Source organism: Sebastes fasciatus, chromosome 4 (genome assembly GCF_043250625.1).
Source record: "Sebastes fasciatus isolate fSebFas1 chromosome 4, fSebFas1.pri, whole genome shotgun sequence".
Taxonomy (NCBI): Eukaryota; Metazoa; Chordata; class Actinopteri; order Perciformes; family Sebastidae; genus Sebastes; species Sebastes fasciatus.
Window position 1 is genome coordinate 8,931,400 of NC_133798.1, and position 9,310 is coordinate 8,940,709.

Sequence of the window (9,310 nt, forward strand, 5' to 3'; positions counted from 1 at the left end):
GGTTAAATATTCTCTGAACCGTTGATATATATGCTTTCCTATCGAACACACAAAACTCCCTTCTCTGACACTTTTGATCACTTTTGGACTTTTCTAGCTGGATGCATTTTGATTAAGGCTAAAAGTGAACCCTCAAGCTGTGCTGGGATGCCAGAATTCATTTAACTGTCTTATTCAAAAGTGTTAGCCTCCAAAGAAAGATTCTAAGCAAGAATTTATCTTGAATTAAGCCACCTATACATTTATGCCAATGCAACATTTTAATGTTGAAATTACAATGACAATAGTGAAACTCATTTTTCCCTTCTCCTCAAACAGTTTCTCCAACCTCCTGAAGGATCTAAGTGCTCTCAGATATTCTTGATATTAAAGTCTCTGGAATCTCTTGGCTCTTATATTAATTGCCTGTGCTTGGGACCTATTTATATATTTATATTTGCACATTGGGGGCACGGTTACTATTTTTCCAGACCTCAAATGTAACAGATGGTTACATCAGCTATATATTGTTGGTCATTGTTGTTTTTAAAACAACCCAAACCTGTACCTCAAAAAAGTATGCAGCATTCTCCATGTTATAGCCAGCCTTTCCAATAAAGATTATAGAATTTTGTTTAGCTGTGTCACAAATGATCCAAAAAATTATCTGAAATTTGCTCTCTCTCGGAGGACACGACTGGATCAAAATAACACAGACAATGCAATTTAAGATCAAAAAATTGTTTTGTGATTTTATTATTGTATGATTAGAAACAGCCCATCAGATGAAGTGATTTTCTCAGCTGCCTCTTTTCGCTCTAAATAGACATGAACAAGCATCGGTCATAAAACCACGATATGACTCTATATTTCACCTGCTTGGCAGTAATGTTAGCTGACCAGACAAAGGTCTCTCCATGAATCACTGCTGATCCTAGTGTTGTCTTTTCCTGCTTCAGCCTCCCGACTGCGGCGGGAGGGAGACACCGGCACCCGGTCAGAGACGATAACGTTTCTCGCTGCGGAGCCCCGTCACTTCACAAGACACGGGAAACCTCTGTTGGTCTGGGGGAGCTGCAGCATTTATTTCTGTACAAACGTCCACTGTACATTCACTAGATATTCTCAGAGCTACGAAGACTTTTGCAGTGTGTAGTGTGTGCGCATGAACGTGAGGTGGAGCGAGCTGAGTGAAGGCAAGCAGGCAGAGGAGCAGAGGAGCAGAGTACAGCAGAGACTCCGGCCCTGGAGACGAAAGCTAAGGTCTCCCCCACCTACTACGACCGCGGCCACCACTGTTTTGCAAGACGGGCTTCATTAGATAGAACTTTGTGGTTTTGGTGCTTCCGTGTAGTTTGTGTCAGAGTCTTGTCTGGACAGCGTAGCCACATGCGAGCGCGCGCGCATGGGACACCGACCCGGGTGATTTATACGTGTAAGAAGTTACAAACAGTCCCCTTTTCGGCTATAATGGTAATTTTTTTCAACCATAACTGGATAGAGTGACAGTTTTATAAAATAACTTTTTATTATATTTACTCAAGGTACACACTGCAGCTTTAAATAATATGATATTTGTATTTTGTGTTTAAATTCAGCTGTGAAATCACAAGGAAAACACTGCAAAGTTTGTGTATGTTAAGGTAAGAAGAAAGTTTTTCCACTCTGGTTTGTGTTAGGCATTATCATGTATAATTGATACCTATATCAATCTGGCTTCTTCCTGGAACGGTAAATACTTCCTCTTGTGGCCAAATCCAGCTGTGGTTTCCAAAACACTAAAATAAAACTCCAGTTTGTTCATTTATTCCAAGTTTGTCAGTCTTATGTAAACAAACCTGAAAAGACTGAATGAATTAATGCAGTTGGGCAAACAGTTATGATAATGCTACAACCAAAGATTTGGACTTTATAGTTGAGTTAGATTTTGTTGACACTACTTTTTACAAGCCACATTACACAGTTCCTACCTTGTACAGAATATTAAAGAAACTTCTGTTTCTCTCGGTTTACCGTGAGCCGAGAATTGTGCAATTGGATTGCTCACTTACAAATATAATGTCATATCATATTATACGTTTCTGGAAGTGCATTTTAATTTCATCTATTTTTTTTTAGTAGCTGCAGAGAAACATCACATTTACTTTCTCCTGTGAGAAATGCCGTAATGTAACTGGTTTCAAAGCTCTCTCAATAAGTTTAATATCACCCTGAAACTCTGCTTAATAAGAGTGTGGTGAGAACTGAATCCTCCTCAAGGGATCAGGAGGCTTCAGTTTAGAGCTACAGCTTCTTTTCCGCAGCCTGGTTCCTACTGATACTTTCCACCCTGGCCCTCTGTCAGTGCTCATGCCAAAATGCAATCTCTTTCACATAGCAAGAGTCTGTAAACCGGAGAGTGCTCGGCAGCCTCAGAGACTTTCAGTTGTCTGCAGGGGGTTAAAACAGCTCCGACTTCTCAGGGCGGGGTTACTGGTTTTAGGTTGAGTTATTGAGTGCATAGGTTGTGTATTATGGTTACACCTGATCTGAGGACTCAATGCCATATTATGTCTTATAGTTTGACATGGAGTCATAAGGAATGTATCTTTAGACACTGTCGGATAAGACATGCAATGAGAGAGACAGAGAGGGAGACACTGACTGGACCTCCCAGTGATAATCACTGTGATGAATGGGCACTGCCTTCTCACTGGGTGGCACGTCTCGTAAATGTCTACTCCGACCAGAAGGCAAATACCACAGAAGTACCATGCCACGTGTTTTGCCAGGCTCTCTGAAGGCCGTGGCATCAGTCAGACTGAGGAGCAGGCCAGAGAAGAAAGGTTCCACAACCTGATGTACAGCAGGTTGTTATTTTAACTGTCCCGCGGGAGGGTTAAATACTTGGATTCCTGAGTGCGGTATGACTTTCATTGGCCTTTCAGACGTGAATTAACACAAGAATCACACTAGAATTTAGTAAATGTTGATTTAAAGCTGCATGAAATGTCTTCCAAATTTTAATTCATGGATATGATTCCAACTAGAGCTGAATTTCATCCACGTTATCCATTATATGTCACATTTCTGTGCTAGATTTGATAGATTTCCCAACTCAAATATCTATCATACACCGCAGCAAGGCATCCTATGAAGTCAGTCTATTTTCCAGAGAGTTCTTTAACAGCAGAAACATTCTGTTATTCGTGCGAGTCATGATTTAGGATCGTGTCCTTTGGTCCAACGGAGAACCTTAAAGATAATTTAAAACAATTGGATATATTAACTTTTGGCTTAGGGTGATAACTGTAAATGTCAACCAGTGAGCCATAACTCAAAGATGTTTTCTGGATGAGTTTCGCAGTAGTGGTATGTAGCCTACAGTATTTTATAGATGAGAGAGCATTGCTATTAATCCTGGTTAATGTTTCTGCTTTTTCTGTTGCTATCGGAAGCCCTGAAGGGATCTTGTTCTTGTCCTGTTGAATCTTTAGTGAGCCACTCTCCTGCCAACTCCACAACATGTTACCAAAGGGCTTTTAGGGGTGGCAGATGGCGGCACACTTTTACGCATCAGATTTAAGTGGGTCACTGATTGTGCTTGGATTGGGATCCGAGGACGGATGTGTTTCAGAATCTACTAAAATAAAGAAAAACTACAATAAAGCTATGGGATTCAAATTTTTTACTTTGTATTTCTTATCTTCACTATTGGGGAAAGTTACTTATGTAATTAATTATGCAGATTACAAACTGAAAAAGTAATTGCATTACTTTACTAATACTCAATAGCAAAAGTAATGAAGTAAGAGAAAATTAAGTAAGGGATAATAACCGACAAGTTGTACGCTCCATGATCGTAATGGATGACGAGGTGGCTAAGAACTACCCGACAAACCTGCTTTGTGTCGGTTGGTTCCTTACAATCATGGAAAGTATAACTTATCACACTTGTTACGAGTGAAAATGAGACATTGTTTGAGACGTTGTAGCATTATGTTCCTTCAGATCAGTACCTCTGCTGGTGCCATTGTTCAGACGGCCAATTATTCCAAAACCCCAATAGTCAGAAAAATGTCCCATTTGTCCGACAACCCAACAAATGCCCGTTGTTCCGAATGCCCATTGCTCCGAAACCACAACAAACAGAAGCACATGGCTAATTATTATTCAGAATGACGTCACTGAACCTTCCCGGTAGCAATATTTCTTTCCTATATGGCGTAGGCATGACCAACCCTACTTTGCCACTGATTGTCTTACCCTGATATTCTTACCCTAAGCATAACTAATTTCACTCCTCATAACTAAACCTAACCAACTCAACCAACAAAGGCAACGAGTGCTAGCCATATTGTCATTGGATATTGTTGAGCCCGATATCAAGAAAGGTTATACACCGATTTCAACATGGGCCAAGGACGATGCTGAAGGAGCATGGGGCTGAGGGAACGTAGGCCTGACCCCATGAAGGGCTAGCTTAATGTGACTGGTGCACTGGTGACCAGGCGCAGCGCCCCAGAAGTCCCATTCTCACAGTGAAGCTGTGGGTTCAAACACCTTCCAACAAAACCCGGGTCACGCCGAAATGTAGGCTTTCCAGTGGCTCAAGTCAGCAAGCTAGCTAGGAAGACACAACATGTTATTAAGACAATTTTGGAGTTACTGGAGTCACATTTCTTCATTTTTTGGTAGATGCCTCACACCTCCAGCCCCTGCGGCAAGCTAACGTGTATCGCAGCAGTCTCTCGACTGAACACAGAGAGACCAAACTGATATCAACCATCCGACAAGACAGCGGACAAGCTGACGAACAGCGAACAAGCTGACCTCCAACTGTAATGCAATTACTAAATTTCAAATTGTAATATCTTACACAACTCTGACTGAAAAAAGCAACCATTTTACTGTAACGTGTTAGTAAGTTCTGTCTTACTGCCAAACACTGGCCATCTCCATAAACGTCTTTAGAAGCAGTGCTAATATCTTTTACACCCTTGACAGGGGATCATCTCTATGTTCCCAGGGTCCTCATTGTAAGAGAAAGGTAAGGGTTGTCTCAGTAGTTCAAATTGCAAAAGAACAAAGTGAGATAGACGTTTGAATGGTAAAAAATCCATTCAGCCACTGTGGAGATATCAATGTTTAAAGTCAAGAAAACAGTATATCATTTTGAGGGCAGAGGTTTCAGTAGCCTAGGCTATAAGCTGTAGGTGGGTGATTCCTATCATGTTGACCCAGGGAAACATACATTGAACATTTGACCTAGGGAAAAAAGGATGACTGAAAAAATAAAAAACCCTTTAAAAGTCTCCTTAATGAGGATATTGAGCTGGTTAGCCATGGAAACAGAGATACACTCCCCCGACAGCTGGCTACCCAGCTAGCTCCATTGGCATAACGTCAGGGATATTTGGAGAGGTGCTGAAAAGTTGCTGTTGGCTTCGGAGGCTGACAGTTGGCAGGACAGACTATTCTGAGGATAAAAATGGCCTGATTCATGCCATGAAAGAGACTTATCCAAGTGCTGCTGCACTGAGGGATTTAGTGCTCCATGAGTGGCTTGTTTACTTCAGTTAAAGCAATTTCAAAAACTTAACACTTACATGGTTTGACCTTTCATCCTCAGGGGGTCTGTACTGTCTCAGAGTATTATATTCAAGGCCATATATAGTGAACGATATAGATCTTAGTCAACATTATACAGTAAATTCAGAGTCCAATTAAAGGTGGATGTTTGATGTGTTTTACGTCTGTCAAAGTGTGAAGTGAAATGGGAGCTGTCGGAACTCTCTATCTCAAACCCAAGCCACTTAGCTGCAATTCCAGTATGCCCTAAAATAAGTCTAACTATAGTGCCTTTTCTCTCGGCCACATCCTGGAGCTGTTGCAGATGTTCCTATGAATAGACCGCGTGTGAAGTATATCCCGGTACTTGTAACGGATTATTGAAAAGATTACCATGTAGACGTCCGCACGGATCACAGAACTGCAAGTTTTACACCAGCTCGTGTCTTACAGTTCGCTCGTGGGAAAGTCAATTTGAAACGGTGTTGTGTGAGTCATAAATGTGAACTCATTTGTTCTACAGGGAAATACTAGACAAAGCGGTGTTCTGTGCACAATTACTGAGACATTCTCAAAACAATAACAAAGCACCGTTGACTATGATGTAATATCAAGAGAAATGCACCCACTTTCCAATTATTGAGCCTTTCAGACTTTCAGATTTTTTTTTATTGTAATTTCTGGTAACACCCTGATTAAATTAGTAAAATAATCAATTTATATTCTGAACTCATAATAAAGGATGTCCAGCTTTAATCATTACTAATAATCCCATTGAACTTTAATATATCCATGCTGCATAGTGATGTAGCTGGCAAATGTGTCCAGAAATTACTACATTAAATTAATTAGATCACCCGTTGCCATTTTGATGTTCGCGATTTTCCATGCTTAAGTTTCACCCCCTCTGAATCCTGCTACATTCTTTTCCTCATACAATCACGCTGGCCCAACATATCACATTACATATTCTAAACATACACCTGACCTTGAAGTAAAACAATTGGAATGAATGTAATACGAGTCTGCAAGGGGGAGAAATACGTCCAGCTATACAGAGCACATACTGTACACCCCTACAAGTAATCACCTAAAATGAAGTCATTTTTAATCCATGATGGATGACATGCTCTTGACTTCAGTTTCTGCTCCTTAAGGTTTGTTAATGGCAGAGTTGTGCTGGCCCCTCTCAGAGTATTAATCATGTTTTGAGTGTTGCTAGTACAGGGACCATTTTGGACCTGTTTTTGAACAAGCTCTTGTTCTGGCAGAGGAGGTGCAAAATGCTGTGAGGAAATGAACTGCGAGGAATGATAATCTGACTGTGGAGGAGTCTGTTGCAGCTTCAATCAGCAGGACTCTCACAGGAATCTGGCTCTTCTAGGGATCTTAATAATTAACCGTGTAGCCATTAACCGACATGAATCATTTTTACCGATAAATGCTGTCGGTTTAATGGTTAAAAGAAATACTAAAGAATAAATAAAAAGCAGATCAAAACTCAGAGGAGCGACTTGTCACTTAAAGGAGAATAGCTGGTCCACCTTAACAGACCACCTTAAGTGAGCCGCTGTTGCAAGATACAGGAGCTTGGCTTGGGTCTGAGAAGTACAATGTCACCTACAACCCCACACTCACCGCCGCCACACACACGCAGCCCGCTGAACACTCACTGACGTTACACCAGGCTGACAGACTGTATGTGTGTGACCACGTCGAGCATGAAGCCACCAGCAACGCTGCAGCTATGAATGCAGCACATACACACAAACACGGTCTGTCGGACACTCGCTAACATTACGCCGGGCTGACAGAGTAGCCAGGCAGACACACCGCTGACAACCTTGCAGCTAAACTACAAGTTTTCACTGGGAAAGTAACTCTCCCGGACGGGTAAACTGGGGACTCAGGTGTCTGTTTTGTACATACACTGCATGGCGATAAATTATGAATTTAACCTGTTTGTGCATCGGCTCATCGTTGCAGCTGGGCGGCTTGTTAGGCACTATAACCGTATCACGGCTGCATGCAACGTACTAATCTTGTCGGTTAACGATTAATAATCGGTTAACGAGGGTCGGCTATTGGTTAAAAAAAAAATCTAAATTAGCATCCCTAGGCAGTGCCAAAGAAAAATCTATAAACAAAACAAAACACTAAAATCTGAGCACCCACCATGAAGTCCAGATTTGCAGATGCCTGTAGTTTAATGGAAAGTTGGTGAACATGTTTGTTGTACATTTCCATTAGTCCATTCTGCTCTGGACTATTTCATTCTATTTTAAAACATGCTTGTTATTGTCTAAGTCCCTCCTATCTCTTTTTTTGCCAACAGACAGTATAAGGTCCCATAAACACCTACAGACAATGGAAAAACAAACACAGCGTGTCTGGATGTTGAGATATATTTCCTGTATCCTGATACCTTTTTTTCGTGCACATTTTCCGCAATGCAGCACTGATTATCATAAATCATCCTTCCCTTGAGGTATATCCTTAGAACACATCCAAGACATACTAATAGTTTATTATTGAAATAATATCTTTAAACGGTTGAAAAGGATCTCCTCATAGGATGAGATTATTCCTTTTTTTTCTCAAGTGTTTCTTTGTTTAAAGGCCGATTTGTTCGTCATCTGCCTTGTTTTTTTGCCATGATAGTAACTTCCTAAAACATGCCAAATAAAGAAACATGTGGAATTCATTAATATTGGTATACCTTTTGTAAGAATTAACTGCCATTTCCTCATTTTAATTCAATATTTCAACAGCTGACTATAAGGCTGAATTACCTGGAAAAAAGATTTTTGTTTTCTGCTGTGAAGGATAAATACAGTACTGTATAAGCGGTCTCATTGACTTTTGAAAGCTAATATACATTCAGACAAGTTGTAGAGAAAGTGGGGGCATTTCCACATTAAGTGTGCTGTATACAGATGACCTGAGGGCCTCAGGCACTTGCAAATTAAAAGTTGTTTTCCCTAAATTGGCGCAACTTAATTCCCCAAAGGGGCCTAAAATAAATCACTAATCAAATCAATCTTTTAACCTTTCAAAGAAAATCCTCCATCAGTCACTTTATGACCACTACGTCTTTAGTTGAGGATTACCTCATTCTCCTCACCTCGATCGTACACGGAACACACTGAATCAATAAATAAATTAAGAAGGCATTTGAAAACAAATGCTCTTTTGTGGCTGAGCAGGGAGAACGCAGCAGGTCATTTTGGTTTTGTTCCATCTCGCCACATGTTTCCAGTTTTTATTGTTTTTTTGCTTTTGAAAAGCAAAGACCGCTGTCAGAAAAAAGATAAGAGCCATCAAGCTGAGCAAGAGACCATGAATCAAACCTCTGCTTTTCCAGCGTATGATGAAGTATCGTATGAATCTGCGCACCACATGGTCGATAAATTCTCGGACTGTACCTGGATGAAAAGGCTCGGCGTTATTCCGCATGCAATCCCTGTTTCTGTCTGGGTGGAGAGGGGTCAGCCAGATGATGGATGCAGAATAAGATTTGTTGCACAAACAACAACTGAAAAGACATTCTTTGATGCTCGCATACTTGTTTGATGGGCAGCTCCTCTTTTGTTCTGCGGCATACAAATTAGTGTTTGGTGATTTATTCCAGGCTCACTGTTGTTTTATATGCTTAAGATGTCCTCTGGACAGGTTTTTTTTTCTAAGACGTGATGAGTTGTGCACATGGGTCACTGTTCTCAAAGAGCATTATCATACAGCGCAACATGGGAGCTAATTATCCCCCCTGAGGATGTTGCAT